Source organism: Desmodus rotundus, chromosome 13, assembly GCF_022682495.2.
Source record: "Desmodus rotundus isolate HL8 chromosome 13, HLdesRot8A.1, whole genome shotgun sequence".
Lineage (NCBI taxonomy): Eukaryota > Metazoa > Chordata > Mammalia > Chiroptera > Phyllostomidae > Desmodus > Desmodus rotundus.
Window position 1 is genome coordinate 59,637,153 of NC_071399.1, and position 22,224 is coordinate 59,659,376.

Sequence of the window (22,224 nt, forward strand, 5' to 3'; positions counted from 1 at the left end):
AATAAAATTAAAATTAATAAATAAATATATAATATAAAAAAGGAATAAAACAGGAAGAAAGTCAATCATATCTAATAGTTATATAACAACAGCAAAAGTTTAAACATGACACAGGCTAACCTCCAGATATATAGACAAATGTAAAAAGGAGAAGAGAAGGAAACAACCGTACATCAGCATCTAATCACAACCTATTCTCTTGTACTAGCTCAATCAACAAATCAGCAGAGAAAATAATGCCACACATTTAGGAATGCTTAATATTTATAAACAAATTCAGTTATATTTCATCAAAAATAATCAGGTTTAATAGTTTTATATTTTATCAGGGAGATAGGAGAGATTTTTAGAAGTTATAAGTAAGAACAAAAATATATTTAAAAGCTTAAAGAACATTATAGAGCAAACTGTATTAAATTATTTTTATGCCCCAAAATGTTAAAAAACCTTAATGACACATATTTAAGATACACATAAATGCAAAATATATATGTACTTATATGTATAGATTTACCTTATGAGACATGAGATCTTTCAAAATGATTGACTTTGTATTTTAATAATAGTGTTCACATTGTTAAAACAATCTGTTAAGTTCACTAGTGTTGTTTGTCAAATATTTCTAGCTCTCAGTTTTTCAGACACAAGGTAGGATTGCACTTCCCCTGTCTCTTGATGCTGGATTGTGGGAGAGCAGTAACAGCCAGAAGTGTAGGATATTATTTCAGCAAGTGAATTGTGAAGAGGCCAGAGCATATAATAGCTGTTGGGGCATCCTGCAGAACTTTGTTTCCCTCTGTCTAGGAAACCAGAAATTTTGAAGAGGACGCCATATTTTTAGGGTGCGGCATGCTAGGTCAACCCTAGGTCATGGGTTAAAGTGATGTGGAGGAGAACCGTGAGTTCAACTGCAGTGAACATGTCAATTGAGCAAGAAACATTTTCATTATAACATGTCATTAAGATGTGAAAATTTCTTGTTAATGAAGCATAAATTATCCTATCCTGGTTGATACAGAAACATAATTTTTATTCTTGTCAAATAAAATAAGTATTCAGTGACATTCTGGTGATAAAGCCAGAAAAAATGTGTAATTGTTATAAATTCATTTCCAAGTAATAGTTTAAATATCTCGAGATTATCTCTCAAATTCCAGTGTTATGTAAGTAAACTCTAGAAATAAATGACAACATTAAAATCTCTCAAGAAACTAAGCCAAGACTTTAACCTTCACTTAGACACAAACAGCTGTACTCCAAGTGACTTTGGAATATACTCCAAAACATATATCTACAGGACCTCCCAGACAGGACACGACGTTGTGGCAACATTTAAGTAATCAATAAATATTTAGTTTCCATAAAACCACAATTTAAAAATATGTTTCTTAATAAAAACACTCATCAGCTTAGCTGTTTTATAGCTCAGGCAAGCATAACACAGGGAAAGATTAAGGCGACTTTCATAATGAAAGTGATGTCAAAAGTGGTGACTGGAATTTGAGATGCCAGGTAAAGCTTTGCCAAGTGGGAATTATACAAGATGAAAAGGAATAGGTTTAAAAACAGACAACTTGGCCCTGACTGGTGCGACTCAGTTGATTGGACATCATGTAGCAAAGCAAAAGGCTTCAGGTTTGTTCCTTGTCAGGGCACAGGCCTAGGTTGTGGGTTCAGTCCTAGTTGGGGTGCATGCGATCAATGTTTCTCTCTCACGTTAATGTTTCTCTTATTCTCTTTCTCCCTCCCTCCCCCTCTCTCTATAAATAAGTAAATAAATGAAGTTTTAAAAAATACAGACAACTGAGATTTTGATCTCGCACTCTGAATCGGAATACTGATGTATTTATGAGCCCGCACAGTGATCTGAATCCCATTCTTCTGACCATCTCAGGAACTTACTTTCTCTAAGACATAGACTCTCCCCTTTGTACTCTAAACTTTTCTCTGTACCGGCTTCTTTAGAGTTTATATTTGCTCTATCTCTTGAAAATAAAGAATTATTCTTTCAAAGTTTCCTTCTTATTTATCACCTTCTCTACTTCCCTCCTTTACAAAGTTCGTGTGTTGTTCCCTTCCAACCTCTGATCATTTACTATTTTGATGCCTAATTTTTCAAACCTGAGCTTGTTCTCTTCTTCCCTAAACACTCAATATAAACTACTCTCACCTCCGTGATGCCAAATGGAAAAGATGCTTTCAAGAATATTCTCTTTTTGATCTTTCAACAATACCTGGCAGTGTTATTACATGCTCTCTTTCAAACAAAAAGCACTCTTTGCCTTCACTTTTCTATAGTGATAGCTCCAGTAGTTCTCCATAGGGGGATTAGGGACAGAAACTTGGTTGTAAAAATACTTTTAGGAGATATGCATTGTGGCTGGATTTGCTAACAATCTCCCATGTATTGAAAAGTAAGTTTTTATATAAAAATAAGTTGGGAACAATGGAGTAATTAGGGTGGGGACAGTGCACAGAGAGGGCTTCTATGACTCCCACCCTGACTCTCCTTTTGCCTTTGATCACTTACCCTTTGACTATTATGACATTTGCCCTCTGACCCAGTTTCATAAGAACTTGAACTGTAATGAAAGTAAATGAAATCCAATTGATTTAATTTAGGATTCTCTGGAAGGGTAGTGGTGATGTATTGGAATGATGCAAACATATCAATGAACACTAGGGCAGGAATTGTTGATGTTCTTTTAAGGGCTAGAGCCAGGCACGAGGAAGCAGTCACAGCCTAGTTTCCTCATTTCTCTTCCTGTGTGGTGACCTCATCCCCCTTTCACTCCTGTAGTAGGTTTGCTCTGTTTTCGGTGCTCACAGACCAAATACAGGGTCTGGCATAAATAATGCCCCTGTTTTTATTATAAAATCTCATTACAAAATCATAAGCATGTAATTGTGTAACATAACAATATCACAGTCAAACAGCATATGATATTTTAGGTGAAATGTTCAAATTAAAACTATAAATTATTACACTCATAATTTTACTCTACCAACCACACTTAAGCTGGCATTACTTCTGCCAGACCCTGTATATATATACCATGGAATCATTACTTGTGTTCCTGAATTTAAACACAGTAATTCCAGCTACCAACATAGATCGGCTGGCCTCTGTGAGTCCTCACTCCATTCCCCAGGCAGGAATCTCATTACAGACATAGTTTCCTCCACTTTTTAATATCAAGTTGCTCTGACATTTAAAAAAACTGTCTTTCTATGCTTAATCTTAATGTACTTGAATTTCTTCCCAATAATTTTTTTATAATTTAGCAATTCTAATCTCTTTCAACTTTTAAACATCTCAGCTACTTCTTCCTGAATAACACCTTCTCATCACCCTTGTGCTTGTACAAAAGAGTAGATAATATACAGTATCAGTGCTGAAAAGTAAGCTCAGCTAGCCCAGCTCCAGGTTTTAAAATTAATGTCAATCAAGAAAAACATTTTTTTTCAGGTAATCAGACCAAGTCAAAGACAGAGGAACAATATGACCCAGTTTCCTCAAGTGCAGTCCATTGCTACCGTTGCTCACTGTACTAGAAGTGGTCTCTCTGCTCCTGCAATTTAATAAAGGTAGAAAAGATTGAATTTTCTAACTTTACCCAAACCAATTAATCAGCCAGCAAATTAAAGTCAGCTGTGGATTGAAACCCTCAGTCACCCTGTGGACTTACTACCATCAGTTATATTATTGACAAAGAGAATCAGATTTATAGATAGCAGCAGGGCATTCAGACACTTTCTGAAATGAATATGATTCTTCATATTATTTTACTCGGGTTGTCGGCTATGAACTTACTCTCACACTTCATTATGGAAAAAAAGTAGTAAATGTTGTCATTATAAGTCCAATTGCCCCACAGAGTTCCAACAATTTAATTTTATGGTTATAATACTGAAAACTTTGCTTTGTCAGAACAGTATCTCTTGTGTAAAATGTCATGTCAATACTTAGCAGGTAATACTCATAAAGTAAATATAGCAGTCATAAATTAATTGGTTAAAAACCAAACACACACAACCATATTACAATTTTTATTTTTAAAATACCCAGGTTTAAAGTCTTACTACCACCATGGTTTTGCAGAGCCTGAAATTATGTGTTTGAAGGCTATTTGTATATTCCTCTGAATTGGCGTCTACTATCTCCCCAGTGGCTGTCATATAAGATTTGGTGATACTTCAAATTTAATGACACTGGTTAACCTAAAATGCTTTTGTAACAAGTATGCTAGTATTTTGTATATTTTGCTCATAACTAAAAAAAATTTGAGGAGGAATTCAGCACTCTTAGGCTTATAAATTACATGATTATACCTTTGGTAGTCTTAAATCTCAATAATCTGAATATACATCAATGGTAAACCAAAATCTCTGGAATTTATTAGTAATAATTGTGCTTTTGAACATCAACATTCATATTTGTAGATTTCTTGGAACATGTTGATCACCTTTCACACTCTTTTATAGATGTTGTACTGTTGTTTCTAGACCTGCATATTTTAACCAATGGGATCACAAAGAAAATGAAGTATTAGAACATCTGTTCCATTCATTCAACACTTTCTTATTTATGGACTCGCTCAGATGCTTATTATACAATAGCTTACATATTTATTTCTTTTTTTCAAAAAAATCTGTCATTTTAAAAGAAAACAGTCTCAGATATTTCAACATTTACCTTTAAAAGTTCTACTTTAAATATGCCAGTCAGCAAGAACTATTTGTTAATCAGAAATCTGATGAAGGCATGAATGCTCCTAGGTATGAAAAAGACAATATAGAACACAGACGTTTCAGTGAAGACTGGTCTTGGGAGTTACAATTCTAAAGAACTGAGGGCCACTAGACTGGGCAGCAGGAGAAGTCGATTTTCAATGCCCTTGCACTAAAAACTTAGTTGTTTTATGCAGAGCCTTGAATCTAAAATAATTTTTATATTTTACCAGTCTGAGGCATGGAAGCCAGATCTTTGTATCTCGGCCTCAACTTGTCATTGGCTGTGATGCTTTTTGGGCAATGGGGTTCCTGTGAAGTTAGACCTCAATGAGAGGCAGAACTTGTGTGCTATCAGCAGTTAATATTTCCAAAAGTTAGAATATAAGTGTACAATTTGGCTTTGAAAAGGAGTTCTGAGTAGAATACTACAGTATCCATTATAATTGGTTAAAAATATTGAAAAGATGAAGGATGTTGGGGAAAGGACAGGATAGGAGGAAACTTATTCAGATAAATCCACAGACAGAAGATCTATGCAACTAAATCACATTGGTTGTTATTGTGGAAGATAAAACAGACTAGGTTAAAGATATGTTAAAAGAACAAATAGCATAAGGGATTAATGTGACTAGAAAAGTCTAGCATGCACAGTGAATTGTAGGGAGCCATGTGTTGTGGCTTTAAAGTTTGGTCTCCATGGACCTCAGTGTGAATAATACAATTTTTAAAACTAATTCCTTATTTTTTTTAGCTTCTACTCTCAGCAGATCTCAGTGTAGATTACTGTGATCTCACAGAGTACTAAAATCAAAAAAGTTAAAGGTATAGTAAGATACATATCCAGCCTTATCTTTTTTTATAGAGGGAAAGACATACTCATATACAGTTGCTCTTGCTAGTAAAAAAACAGAAATATTTATTATATAGCAAACTTCAAAAATAGCTGTTACATCTTTATGTCACCTCATTCCTAAAGTGTAGAATTTCAAGTTTGTTTATTATTAAAAATTTAATAAGTTTTAGGTCTACAGCTACATTGAGGGAAAGGTGCAGAGATTCCCCATACACCCCTGTCCACACACATGCAGATTCCACCCCATTATAGATATCCCCCACCACGGTGGTACATTGGTGACGATTGATGAACCTACATTGACATATTGTAATCTCTCAAAGTCCATTTTTTACACTAAGGTTTATGCATTGATGTTGTACATTCCATAGATTTGCACAAAAGTTGAATAGCATGTATCTATCATAGAGAATTTTCACTGCCCTAAAAATTCTCTGAGCTCCACTTATTCATAACCCCAGTTCCAATCCCTGGCAGTCACTGATATTTTTTTCTTTTTTTATTGAAGTATAATTAACATATTATATTAGTTTCAGGTATACACTTAATGATTTGATATTTGTATATATTACAAAATTACTTTCTCTGTAATCTTGACTTTTCAGAAATGTCATATAGTTAGAATTATACAGTATGTAGCCTGTTCAGATTGGCTTCTTTCACTTATGCATTTAGGTTTCTTCCAAGTCTTTTCATTGCTTGATGGCTTCTTTCTTTTTAGTACTGAATATTCCATTATTCTGGATTTACCATGGTTTAATTATTCATTTGCCTACTAAAAGACACTTTGCTTGCCAAGTTTTGGCAATTATGACTAAAGCTGCTAAAAATATCTGTGCCCAGATTTTTGTGTGGATATAAGTTTTCAATTCCTTTTGGGTACATACTAAGGACCACAATTGGTGGACTGTATGGAAGAGGGTTTTGTTTTGTAAGAAAATGCCACACTGTCTTCCAAAGTTGCTGGGCCATTTTGGGCTTTCACCTGCAATGCAGGAGAGTCCCATTAGCTCCACATTTTCACCATGTTTTGTTATTGTCAATATTCTGGATTTGACCATTCTAACAGATGTGTAGTGGTATTTCAGTGTTTTAATTTGCATTTCCTTAATGACATATAATGTGGAACATCTTTTCATATGCCTATATGCCATCAGCAAGCATTCTTTTGTGAGCTGCTTATATCTTTAGCTCAATTTTTAATTGGGTTGTTTGTCTTCTTATTACTGAGTTTTAAGAGATTTTCCTATATTTTGAATAATAGTCCTTTATCAGATGTGAGTTTTGCAAATATTTTCTCCCAGTCTGTGGCTTGTCTTCTCATTCTCTTGACATTGTCTTTTGTAGGACAGAACTTTTTAATTTTGTTTAAGTAAATCTTACTAATTATTTATTAGTTATTTCATCCATGATACCTTTGGTGTTTTATCAAAAAAGTCATCACTAAACCCAAGGTCTTCTTAGCTTTTTCCCTTACGTTTTATTCTAATAGTTGTATAGTTTGGTGTTTTACATTTGGGGGTCAATGATCCATTCTGAGCTAATTTTTACTGAAGCTATACAGTCTGTATCTAGATTTCTTTTTGTATATGAACGCCTAGTTGTTCTAGCACCATTTGTAGTAAGACTACCTTTGCTCTTCTATTTTTTTTCTCCTAAGGATAGAGTATGACACTCAGGATCTTTTGTGTTTTGTATGTCTTTAAGGTAACATTAGCTGGCTATTTTACGTTAAGTACTAATTTAAATTTACATTTTACAAATAAGTTTCATCAAAAACTAAAATAATGTGATGATTTTTATCATTTTAAATTAATATTCCAGAATTGGAATTGGATATTTTCTATAATTTTATTTTAATTTATTTACTTCAATGAGTCAACCTCATAAGTAAACAACTGAATTGATAAGGAAGGTCCCTAACAGTGGTTGACTATACTTTATATAAATTAATGTAGACAACTACAAGAATATGTTAAACAGAAAACCACAGGCCCCAAATGTCTTTATTCATGTTGAAAGCCCATGATACCAAACCTAGATTTAATATCTGATGTAATTGCAGTTTCAGCCTCTCACAGAAACATAATCAACCAGCCTGGAATTTGCTGGCCCAGCACCAGCAAGGTAATATATCACTTGGGCCCTCTCCATCACCCATTAGAACGAAGGCAAATGCAGGATAAAAACCTTTCTTGTTTTCTTCTCCCAAAAGAAGAGGCGCTCTGCGCTCTGGCCCCAAAATAATTCCTTCTTTTCTTTCTCTCATAGCTCCCTTGTCCCACCTGGCATACTATTAAAGGAAAAAAAAAATCCCTGATAAAACTCCCTGCCTTCCCTAAGCAAGGTGACATTGCCTGAGTAATTCATTCAAAAGTTTTAAGTTGGTCTCACTCTCTTTCTTCCTGTAAAAACCTCCATATCGTACGGCTCCTCAGACTGTCCATCTAGTTGCTGCATGGGATGCTGTCTGATTCATGAGTCACTTAATTAAAGCCAATTAGATCTTCAAATTTACTTGGTTAAACTTTTTTGAACAAACACTATTTCTGTTTTTATATCCTTGCTTGAACTCCTAACCTGTTATGAGTTGACTTGTGTCCCTCAAAAAAAAAAAAAAGTCTTTGAATTCCTGATCCACATTACCTCAGAACGTGACCTTATTTTGAAATAAGTTCTTTATGGAGCTAAGTTAAAATGAAGTCATTAAGGCTCTGGCCAGGTGGATCAGTTGGTTGAAGTGTCATCCCATACATCAAAAGACTGTGGGTTTGGTTCCAGGTCAGGGCACATACTTAGGTTATGGGATCAATACCTAGTGGGGAGGCAACTGATAAATGTTTCTCTCTTACATCAATGTATCTCTCTCTCTCCTCCCACCCAACTCTGTCTCAAATCAATAAACATGTCCTCGGATGAGGATTTTTAAAAAATGAGGTCATTAGTTTGGCCTTAGTCAAATATGACTGGTGTCCTAATAAGAAGAGGGAATTTAGACATAGAAACACATAGAGAGAGAATGCAATTTGAAGATAAAGGCATAAATGAGGTTATGCATTAATAAGCCAAGTGTTAGTGGCAAAGTTAGACCTGTTTTTGAGTTTAACTAAGAAAAAATTCAGAGCCAAGAACTCTAATGCAAGAAGTTTATTTAGAAAGTCACAGAGGTAGGAGTGAGACAGCTGGGCTGTGTGGACTCAGGAAGCAAGTTACAGAGGCAAAGGAAGGGCCTTGGAGCTCAGCAGTGAAAAAGCCAAGGAACATGCCAGAGGGGAAGTTGTGGAGAGGCATGGGCATGTGAGAGAGAGAGAGAGACAGAGAGAGAGAAAGTGCTAGGTCCCTTGCCTTAAGGGTTTTATCTATTTTCTAAAGGCAGGAATTTTAGGGGAGTCTCAGAGGAGGATTTCAATAGAATATTCATCAGTTTCAGGTGCGTCCTTTCAGGGTTGTGGTCTCTACTGTGGCACTATGGCAGGGGATCATTAGTCGTTGCATCTGGTCCTGATGTCAGCCATGGTGTCACTTTGTCTGATTGTGCTGCTCTTTTTGGCTGGGTGCTGAAATACAACTATCACCTCTAGTTTGACCAAAACTCTGTCTCTGTGGTCAACAGACCTGAGGCTTTGTTCCTAAGATTATCTGATGCTGATCAGAGGCTCATCGTCCTGAGAGCTTAATGCTTTGGGGATGGTGGTGCGAGGGCTTACTTGGGAGTCATAGGAGGCTATTCTCTAGCCCCTTGTTCCTCCTCTAAGGGGACTAAACTGCATGAGTAAAGACATGCTAGGGGAAGAAAGGTCACCCTGGGGGTAGAGTTTTAGCTTATAAAACTTGTTTTCCCAGTTTGGTTCAATGCTAGGTTCCTGGGACTTTGCACCCTGATGACAGTCGATACCAGCCTATCATTCCTGCTCTGTGCATGCCTAACTGCCTACTCTATCACAGGGAAAGTCAAAGATTGCCATCACACCACAAATAGGAAAAAGCCATTGAAGACATTCTCCCTAACTGTTGTCAGAAAAAACAACCCTAATAACGCCTTGGTCTCAGATATCTACTCTCCAAAACTGTGAGATAATACATTTCTATTGTTTAAGCCACCAGTTTGTAGCACTTTGTTACAGCAGCCCTAGGAAAGTAGAACCTCCCTTTTCTATAGCACTTTCTATTCCCTCCTTTCTCCACTGGGAACATTCTTTAAAAATCATTTATATATATATGACTACCCATTGCAGCATTTGCTTCAAATAACTTAAGGAAATCTAATCTAAACAACTCATAATTTTTATTTTAAATTATTGGTGTGTAAAAAAGATTATTAGGAGAGAACTGGTAAAGACCAACTCCTTTAGAGAATATTTGGTAATGAGTAGTTAGCCTTCCTTCTGCCATGCAAAAATAATATACATTTCTCTAAAAGACAACAGTTACCTCATTAACTTCTACTCTAATTCTAGCATCTTCCTCAATAACACAACTTATTTCTTGATTTTAGTACTGTAATTCTATTGTTCGAATTTCTTGGTTTCTTCTTGCGTTTTTTGGCAGGTTTTGTGCACTTTAATCTTTGGAAACTGTTTGTAGATTTAAGTTTATTGCAGATTTTTCCAAAGTGTCATAGAGGATCCATGCACTGCCTCCTACTTTTCTTCTACATCACTTTTATGTAGAAATGTACCATTAGAATTTTTTTCAGAGCATTTCTACACTCTCAACATATGTACACTTTAGAGTTACAGGTAAGATCATGGGTTTGCATTTACCTTTTTAAGCTCTCCTAAATTCAAGGGTATATCTTTGAATCTCTTGAGCAATTCTCGTCCTCACCATTCTAAATTCTCAATAGGCACAGCCACTTTAATTGAAAGGTTTCTATTGCATTCACATCCCCAGCCAATTTTCTTCCCTTGTCTGAATGATATCCCACAATTGCCCATTTACTTTCTCATGTAAGATGAAATTGTCAATAAGGTAGATAACAAATTTATTAGATGGCAACCTTTTAGCGGAATTAGATTTCTAACAGATGTACACAGAGTTTAAGTCTTTCATTATTTTCATACAGATGGTTTTGTGTTAATTTGGAAATCTCTCATGAATTTTACTCCATAATATTCATTTGATTTGAATATATATCAGAATTATTCTTTCAAAACAAATTTGCTTTGTATTTATGTTGTACTTCCTAGAAGCCAGATTTTGGCAGGATATTAAGCCCCAATTATATTAATTTTGTGTATTTCCTCACTTTACCTTTATTTATAGACTCTCTACTTTGTTTCATAGACTATGTTGTTGTTGCAAAAAATGTCTAAATATGTAGAGAATTTTATAGCAGTTTATTTGAGCTAAATATATGTCAGGAAGCAAGATCTCAAATGCTCTGGAGAATAACAGTTTTGCATCTTCTTTATGCATTTGAAATTAAGGAGGGAAAGTAGAAAGATTGGAGAAAGCAAGGTGAGGATTTGATTGTAAGATATTTAACAAGCTTATTTTTTCCCTTAAGGATTAATATCCCCTTTAAGGGGTATTTCAAAGATGTGTCAACCTAGATGCACAAGACCAATGGGCAGGGCTGACTTAAAGGAAAAGATAAAACCTTTTACTAAAAAGTTATATGCTTGGGGCATAACTACACACCATGACCTGCCAAGTTAGGGATTTATGTCAGGTTACTTCTCATAGAATATCTTTTTATATTTACAATGTATATAAAAACAAGGCACAAAATCATAAATGTTCTTATATGTTTATCTTCTGTTGTCTTTTCTTTTGAATAACATAGTAGTCATCTCCAGCTGAAAATAACACTGACTGGTGGCCTAAACACTAGGTATAATGCTACATTTTCTTATAGTGTGGGAGACTGAAAATTTGGTCTGAGATCAAGGTGCAAGAATGATCAGGTTCAGGAAAGAGCGTCCTTCCTGCCTGGCAGACAGCCATATCCTCATTCTGTCCTCAAAATGGTAGAGAGGGAGCAAGGTCTCTGGTGGCTCTTCCTACAAGGGAACTTACTGCATTATTAAACCCTCACGTCCACGATATTATCTATATCTTATTTTCTCTCAAAGGCCACATCTCCATACACTGGAGATTAGGTCTTCAACATATACATTTTAGGAGGACATAAACACTTGGTCTATAAAAATATCTATTATTTTTTTCACATTGCCCTGCTCAGTCAAGTCTTGTTAATGTCTATGAAAGCATACTGTGTTAAAATCTCAAGCGTACTTAATATGTTGTATGAACTTTAAAATGCTGTAATATAATTTGAAGCCCTGTTTTTCAAAACACTTTTATTTATTAATTTTAGAGAGAAAGAGGAGGCAGGGAGAAAAAGAGAAACATCAATTTGTTGTTCCATGTACTTATGCATTCATCGATTGATTCTCTTTTTAATACAATTTTTTGATTCCAGAAAAGGAGAAAGAAACTTCAATTTGAAACATTAATCAGTTGCCTCCCATACATGCTCCACATGGGAGCCAAACCAGCAACCTAGGCATGTGCCCTGACCAGGAATTGAACATGTAATCTTTCAGTTTACAGGATGGTGCTCCAACCAACTGAGCCACACTGGGCCACTGGTTGATTCTTATATGTATCCTGACTTTGGAACAAACCCACAGGCTTGGTGTTTTGGGACCATGCTCTAACCAACTGAGCTAGGCAACCAGGGCTGATGTCCTCTTATGTTTTACTTACTCCTAGGAAATACTGGTTATACCTACAATATGATATTTCTTTATGTATGAATGTAAATAACTATGTGTATATTCACATATGTAGCATAGTAGGAGAGCATAAAAGTATTGTTCTTCCTTCCACACATATGCCAATTTAAGTAATTTTGATTACATTGGCAAGTCTGACAATATTTCTGTTTCCTTACTCTTTGTGAGTTCCAACTATCTCTTGCCAGGGGATCACTTCTTTGTCATCATAAACAAGTGTGCTGAAAAGTTCATATTCTTGAATATGAATAATAGGATCAGCTGAAGATATGATGGCTCTATAAGTGCTTCTAAGAATTTTAGGAGTTTTTTTTTAAATCTAGGTCTGCAAAGGCAATAGAGGTACATCAAAATTCTGCCAAACTACTTGTCCCAAGCATGAAGTGGATACCACTGCAAAGTCAGCCAAGCAGTCAGTCACATCTCAGGTTTACCTAAGTTCTTAGACATAAAAACAACCACTATTGTTCCATTTACTAAAAAAGAATCACCAACTATATTTTAACTTAGGAACTATATTTTAAATTATTTCATTAGCTTGTCTTGTCTAACCAATTAGTACACTCATTTATATTGCACCATGTGGATCTATTAAACTAGAAGAGGCACCTGATATATACCACAATAAAATAGCCATGCGTGTGTTTTAAAAATCATATTAATTTAGTACGCAGCAAAAGAAAGCTGTAGGTGAGTCATAATGGTATACATTTGACATAGGATCCCTCATATAACAGAAGAAAGGTTGCAAATCACTCAACCACACATGCTCTGAACAAAGCAATCACTCAATATAAGTTATCTATTAATGTTTATAATAATTGTGCCTACCAAAATCAGTAATTATTTATGGGTAAACTTCTTTTCCAAGAGTAATTATTTTGACTTATTGTTACTATTTTTTTCTGATCAGATATTCAAAATTGTTTGACATAATTTTATAAAGATTGACTGTAACCTTCACTGCATTGGGATCCTCAAACTGCCTGAGTTGAGGAAGAGATGTGGTTGTAGAGGCCGTTGGGACAGACTGGAGGACAGAGGCTGAAGGCAAGCAGTTTGTGAAGGACTTCACTTTTAAATGTGAATTTCTCTCTAATAGAACTGCCTTTTGACTGATTTATATTTTCTTCAATTTCTTTCTTCAGTGTTTTATAATTTTCTGAATACGGGTCTTTTATATCCTTGGTTAGGTTTATTCCTAGGTATTTTATTCTTTCCGAAGCAATTGTAAAGAGGATTATTTTCTTAATGCCCTCTTCTGTTAGCTTGTTATTGGCAAATAAAATACAACTGATTTCTGGATATTAATTTTGTATCCTGTTAATTTGCTTAATTCATTTATCAGTTATAGTAATTTCTTGGTAGAATCTTTGGGATTCTCTATGTACAGTATCATGTCATCTACAAATGAAGACAGTTTTCTTCTTCTCAAATTTGGATGCCTTTTATTTCCTCTTCTTCCCTGATTGCTGTGGGCAGGGCTTCCAGTACTATGTTGAATAGGAGAGATGAAAGCAGGCATCGCTGCCTTGTTCCCGATCTTAAGGGAAACACTTGTCGTTTTTACCAGTTGAGTTTGGTGCTGGCCATCGGTTTGTCATATGTGGCCTTTAATGGGTTTAGGAATGTTCCCTCTATTCCCAGTTTGCTGCGAGTTTTTACCATAAATGGGTGCTGGATTTTAGTCAATAAATGGTGTTGGGAAAATTGGACCGATAATGCAGAAAAAGGAAACTAGACTACTTTCTTATACCACACACAAGCATCAATTCAAAATGGATTAAAGACATAAATATTAGACCTGAAACCATAAAATCCCAGCAGAAAACATAAGCAGCAAAATCTTGGACATAGCTTGTAGCAATATTTTATTGGATGTATCTTCCCGGGCAAGGGAAACAAAAGAAAAAAATAAACTAATGGGCTACATCAAACTGAAAAGTTTTTGCACAGCAAAGGAAGCCATCAACAAAATTAAAAAGACAACCCACAGAATGGGATAATATATTTGCTGATATAGCTGATAAGGAGTTAATATTCAAAATTTATAAAGAACTTACAAAACTCAACACACACACACACAAAAACCCCAAATAACCCACTTTCCCCAAATGGGCAAAGGACTTGAATAAACACCTCTCCAAAGAGGACATACAGATGGCCAGTAGACATATGAAAAGAGGCTCAAAGTCACTAATCATCAGAGAAATGCAAATTAAAACCACAGTGAGATATTTTCTCACACCTGTCAGAATGTCTGTCACCAATAAAAATCAACAAAAACAAGTGCTGGTTGAGGATGTGAAGAAATGGGAACCATTTTGCATTATTGGTGGGAATGCATACAAGTGCAACCACTGTGGAAAGCAGTATGGAGATACCTCAAAAAATTAGAAATGGAACTGACCCAGAGATCCTACTTCTGGGAATATATTTGAACAAACACAAAACACTTACTTGAAAGAACATAAGCACTCCTTTGTTCATTGAAGTGTTATTTACAACAGCCAAGATCTGGAAGCAGCCCATACTGTACATCAGTAGATGAGTGGATAAAACAACTGTGGGACATTGACACAATGGACTACTACTCAGGCACGAAAGAGAAGAAAGTTTTCTCCTTTGCCTTAGTATACATGGATCTAGAGAACATTCTGCTGAGTGAAATGAGCCAGTTAGAGAAAGAAAGACAAACACCATATGATTTCACTCACATGTGGAGTCTAATGAAGAAACTGAACTAACAAGCAAAATAAAAACAGACTCATAGATGGAGAGCAGGATGACAGCTAAGGGGGGCTAAGAGGTGGAGGGATCCAGTAAAAAGGAAACAGGTTTCATGGAGGTGAACAATAGTATTGTGATTTCCAGGGGTGGGGTCGGAGGTATAAGGGGACTAAATGGTAATGGAAAACAAATACAAAAGAACAAACAAAGAAATGCCAACAACAGCCTGTAAAAATGGGAATGCTTAAAGAATTCTGAATTCATAATGAAACATCACCTTTCAATTAATCCCCTGCTACGAGAGACATAAAACACCGGCCCTCTTTGCAGATTCCACACACACGAGGACGTGTTGAATGTCTCAATTCCACAGTGCTTAAAGCGGAAAATGTCACCATGATTTCAAAAGGAATTCTTTATGGTTAGCAACTAATATAAATAATTGATTCCCATGTCAGCTTAAAATTACCTAGTTTTGTCAGTTCAAGCCCTGTTGTTAATGTAGTTTTAATGTTTCTGGGTTTTGTATTATTATTTAATATAGTCAATATACATAATTAACAAAACCTATTTGCAAGTGAAACATTTCCCAATCAATATTTTAGATTTACCTGATTAAGTGTGCTTCTAAATTTTAAGAAATTTCTCAGTGTTTTTGATTATTTCAGTGTGATAATATTTAATGTCATGTAAACATAGACTTTTTTTGCCAAAAATCATTGCTGTAAATCAATGAAAGAACGGACATCGGTCTTCAGTGTAAGATATTGAGTCATGATGATGCTATGTAGATAAAACCCTCAAAACAACCGAGCAAGTTCATAGTAAAGAGAGCGTAGAAGGGTTTAATTTATCATAGTCACCACTAAGTAGCATTGGATTTCAGTTTAGTTTAATAAGAAAGCCATTGATATATTTTTCTCTCAAATTCTCAGTTATATTAACAAATACAAATAGGTGATATTTGAATGTTTTATAAGATATTATATATTATATAATATATCATATATAACACATAGTATATATTATATAATGTGTAATACATAATTATATAATATATTATAATATTGTGTACACTGTAATTATATATTATATTATATATTATTATAGTATATATAATGTTATATTATAATATTATGTGTATATAATATTATAATGTAACATTAGATATATCAGAATCAAGAGATATAGTAATGTTATATCTCTCAGGCCATCCTGAAGCTCTTCATGTAAAAACTCGAAATTGCCCAAGGTTACAGAAACTGACCAAAGATTAACACCTAGTTTTGTGTGTATTTGCTTATACTTCAAAGACCATATTAGTCTTAGCCATGCAATGCTACCCCTCCCAAACCCTAGTGTGTTGCTTAAACATGTATCATCTGTACATTTAAACATGAATTCTCTAAACTCATGTGAATATTTTTTTAGAAATTTTGAAGAGAGCTCCATATTTTGATGAATGTTTTAATTGCTATTTATCATGTGCTAGAGATTAACACTGAAAAAACATGTGTTCTTTGTGCTTCGTGTAGTGCTTTAACACATTTGACCTTATTTATCATTAAAGTTACATAAGTACCATCATTCCCTTTTTCACATATAAGGATGTACAACTGAAGATAGTGTCACCTTTAAAGTCTCACAGGTTAATAAGCGATAGAACTGCAATCAATCCTCCCTACAACTGCCTTAGCCTTCCAAGTTGCATTGGAATCAGAAGCACTGATGCTCCCCACCTGTGGTTTTCGGGCAGTCCCATTATTTGAAACTAAATGATAGAAATGATGTACATAACTATGTTCTTTTCCTATTTCTTTCTCATATAACTAACTGGAAGCAGACCTACAAGCCAAGAGAGCACAACCCAATTCTTCGCTGCTTGGTCCATAATCCAATCTCCATACCTTCTTCCTGGCTTCAGACCTAGCATGTAAGGATGCAAGCTGGATTCCTGGGTGACCTCAAAATGATGAACTAATAAATCCTATTGCACTTTTTCCATGTTGGGCCAGTCCAAATGACTAGTTTTCCGACTTGAGTCATCTCTATAGAGTTAATTAGGGTTCTAAATATTCTTCTTGAGTACAAAGTCCCGAGAGAAGCCCAGGTTCTTGTTAGTAGTGATACCATTAACCTGCTGCCTCCCCTACTTGTACTTCCACTTTTTCTGCTACGACTACTACTATTCACTTAATATTAAAGTCCTGTTGGGTCCTGCTATCATCCATTTCCATAATATACACCCATGTTCCCAACCAAATGACTACATTCTTATGCAAATTAAATTAATTGAAATTTGAAATTAATTGAAGACAAGTGAAAGAGAGTTGAGTGGTTTTGCCTTCTCTGTCACTTATCAACATCCAGTCACTAACTCCAGGAAGCATACCTACCCCTTCTTTCTTTTATGGATACAATTTAAAAGTCTCTTAAATTTATTGTATGCTTTATCCCAGGATACCTTGCAAAACTTAACAGCCTTGAACCCTCACCACCTTGATACATTTTCTCCAGTCTGGTCCTGTCTTATATTCTATGTTGGCTATATGTTCTTCACAACTCCCTGACAGAGTTTTTATCAGTTGATGATTTCTACTTTGTGTCTTTTGATACCTGATTTCCAGAAGCATAGAAAGTGTCATACTTTAAAGCTAAGTTACGAGTAAGGAGTTACATTGGAGAGCACTGTCTGGTTCTGTAAGATAGCCTAGGGGAGCACGGACTCCTCAAGACTCAGTTCTCAGTAGGGAGTGTGGGGGTAGAGGGCAGACTTGAATAAGTGGGAGGCAGAATGCGGGTTTAAGGGAAATGGAACAGAAGCTTTAAGGAATATAGATTTATGAGTCTGATAAAAGAAATATGAAAATTATAAAAAGTTATGAGATATACATGCATATGTGTATATTTGTGTGTATATATCTGTAGATACAGATAGACACAAAGTTATATATTTAATACATACATTCATAAACCATATTATAGATATATCTATCCACATATGTAGACATAGATGCAAATTTGTACTTTCTATGTATCTATGTAGTAATATCTTGACACATATTTCTTTATTAACCAAGAAGAAAACTTACTTTCCTGTTCAAATTTCTCATTTTTACATTCATTTTTAAGCAAAGACAGTGTTATTTTTGACATATTAACTGCTAATGAGTAAAACAATGTTTTTATTGCTTTCTTATTACAATTAAAGTGCTCCTTTTTATGCAAGTAAACATGCGGGTAAAACATTTCATCCCTCACATTGTAAGTTTTGCATCAGATTTTTTACTGTACTGTGTTCTAAAATCATTAGAGAAGGTATTTTGGTAGACACTGGAAACTTATTTTCATTTCATCCATAAATATATAACTATATCCACAAGTAAATATTTTATGTGTTATATTTTAACTATGAATATAAATCAATGGATTATAAATAAAATATCTAAGCATACGATGATACCATATGCATAGTTTTGCTTGTATATTTTAGATTTTCTTATTTTACTATCAGTCATATCTATTGAACACATATCAACTTATTTTGCAGTTTTTTCATAGGTTATTTATTTTATTTATAAAAAGTAAATTTAATATTTAACCATCAGTTCCAATACTGATATTGTCCACAATTAAACCACACTTCGTTAAAAAAAAAAAAAGCATTCTCAGTATAATCAGAAATTAGTATTTTTGTGAATTACTAAAACTGGGTAATCCAGTTTTGGGCTGCAGGTTTAGAATCACTTAAGCATAATTGAAAAAGCTTCATCCTGCCATGGCCATTGGTTTCTGTGGCGGGGAAGAGCTCTGCTGCCTTCGCCTGGGGTGCATATTTGCATTGTCTTAGCTCTCATTAAATTCTGGTGTACAGTTACAAACTGAACAATTGCCTGGTTTAGTAAAATTGAAACAGCCATTTTAGATCATTGTAATAATCAGGATATTAGAAATCTACCAATCCTGAAATCAAAATTTACTTGGGCAGTAAATTTACTGGAAAATTAGAACTTTAAGCTACTTTAGTGGTCATAACCCTCAGGTGAACAATTGCCTTTAGAAGTGCTGCGTTCTGTTTTTTGTTTGTTTTTAAAACAATTGTTGGAAAGTTAAATCCTCTTTCTGGTTTTTGAGGTACTCATATTTCTTAGCTACCAGTATAAGTTCTTTTTGAGGGCATGCCAGTAAATGAAGAACCTTGATTGGCCATTGTTCAGTCGGAATGGCCACCCGTTGCAGGAATATTACAGATATAATTCTTGTTTGGGGCAAGAAGTTGAATTATAGGAGCTCCAACACCTAAGGGTCTATATAATTGTGATGTTCTTTAACATATGTGAAGAGAAAGTAGAGGTCAGTATATTTGGGGAAGGTATTAAAATATAGAAAGCTAGAACCATAAATTATATAATTTAATAATGATCATCATTATGTGCCCCATGCTGTTTACAATTGTTTTAGTTTTAGAACGCAGTTTTTGAGACTGGCTTCTTAAGGAGTGCAATTCTATTCTCAATCAGATTCTGCCTAAAGGGGACAAAGAAAAAGTATCATTTCCAAAGTTCCTCTGTGTTCAGGAAGAATTCCTGCCTCTGTTTCTTGATATGAAGTCAAGAAACAGACTGAGCTGCTTGCTTTTTTTTTTTTTAACCTTAAACTCTGTCACTAAACCTCAGATGATTATAAAAATATCCAATTTATTATGATTCTAAAAATTCTTTTATCTCTGCAGGATTAAGTCCATGCACCCTGGGGTGGAGAGAATCAAGCTCATTATGTTGTTTATCCCAGGTAAATATAAAAAGTGGGAACTTCTATGTTTCACACCCAACAATTAGCTACTTTTCTATCTTTACTACTGTGAGTATAATTGGATTTGAATGAACTGGATAAATATAAGAGCAGACTATATGGAGTGGCTGAAAAATTCAATAAACTGAATCCAATATAAGCATTATAAATATATACTTTGTTAAAAATAAAAATATTAAGTAAAATATAATAATCAAACCCACATTAATAACAATATTCCCACGCTTAATCTTTACCTCACAGCTCAATATATATATCTCAAAACTGTAAACTATAGAATTTTAATTGAAATATTTTTTTGTGGTTTTTATTTATTTTAACTCTGAAAAAAACTTCGCTTTTTTACTAACATGTAAGCACTTCATAAGTGATTATTGACTGAGGTTATTGACAGAAAGAATGAATGAAATAGAAAATTGGTAAAACTATACAATCTAACTGATTTTAAATATAGTTCAAGCTATTTTAAGTAAATCCAAGTTAAAAACAAAACCTGACATCTCAGCATACTAATCTTTCCTACTGTTTAAAGAGAGGCCTATTTTCCTGTGTAAGAAAAATCATCCTCTCATCCTTGAAATTCCATACCCTGTGTCTAAATTATTTCACCCCTAACAATTCCTTTTTTTCCCCAATTTGTAAAATTGCTCAAGATGCTTTATTTTTAACTACAACATTAAAAATAAAAGTGTTTGCCTTCTCTCATCCTTCTGGCTGCAATCTAACTCCTTTGTCTAGTTAAGCTTTTCATCTGGCTTCTTCTTCATAACATCATTGGAACTGACTTTTTGAAGTACATAAATGTCTTATCATTGCCAAAGCAAGAAATACATTTTTACCCCAATGGTACTTGAGACTGAAACTCACTCTCATTTTCTGCACTATTATCATCTGTATTTCCTGACTGCCATGATGTCATTTTCCTTCCCTTTCCTTTTCTCACTATACATGTTTAATTTGTTTCTAGTCTAAGTTTTTCCTCTTTCCTTTGTTTTTTCTCTTTTCATTCAGGTTTTCCATTTACACTCTTCCTTCACCCACCCCACTCTGGCCACATCCACCCAGCCTGACTCTGCCCTTGACTCTGGCCGTCACCACACTGCTGGCTGTGTCTATGGGTGATACATATAAGTTCTTTGGCCAATCCCTTCACCGTCTTTCATCCAGTCCCCTCTCCTCCTCCCCTCTGACAGTTGTCAGTCTGTTCCGTGTATCCATGCCTCTGTTTCTATTCATTCATAAGTTATTTTGTTCACTGTATTTCACATATAAGTGAGATCATATGGTATTTGTCTTTCACTAACTGGCATGTTTCACTTAGCACAATAATCTCCATGCCCACCCATGGAGACACAAAAGGTAAGAGTTTCTCTTTTGTATGTTCATTCCCTTATGTAAGTGTGCCACTATTTTTTTATCCACTCATCTACTGATGGGCACTCGGACTGTTTTCACATCTTGGCTATTGTAAATAATACTGCTGTGAACGTAGTGGTGTATATATTCTTCTGAATTGGTGTTTCAGTATTCTTAGGATTTATTCAAAACACCCTGATACTGGCATAAGAACAGGCATATAGATCAATGGGACAAATCAGAGAGCCCAAAAATAAACCCACACCTTTCCTTTATGATCAATTCATACTTGACAAAAGAGGCAAGATCATGCAATGGAGTGAAGGCAAACTCTTCAATAAATGGTGTTGGGAAAATTGGGCAGGTACATGCAAAAAAAAAAAAAGAATCTAGACCACCAAGTTACACCTTACAAAAGAATGAACTCAAAATGGATAAAAGACTTACCTGTAAATGTAAGTCATAAAACTGTAAAAATCCTAGAAAAAAACAAAGGCAGAAAAATTTCATATATCTTGTGTAGCAATATTTTTGCCAATATCTTCTAGAGTAAGGGAAACTAAGAAAACATAAACAAATGGGACTACATCAAATTTAAAAGCTTCTGCACAACTAAACAATAAAAAGGGAACCCACTCTATAGGAGAACATATTTGCCTTTTACACGCTTATTGGAGGAGCTTCTGTTATTCATAACTGTAATCACTGATGAGCCGTATTTCCAAATCCTCAACTCCAAGTAAGCCTCTCACTTGAACTCAGGCATTGTATTGCTGTCCTTAATGGATATCTCTCTATATAATGTTTAGTATCTCAAGTTTTTGCCTCAAAATGAATTCATAGCCCTATAGCACCTTCTTGGGTAAATCCTCCTTTCATTTTTATGGCCACATTAATGACAGGTACTCACCCAAATTCATATTCCTCTCCTCATTATCAGAACACAGTTAAAAATGTATGTTTCAGCCTCTCTTGCTTTTAGGCGTGACCATAGGC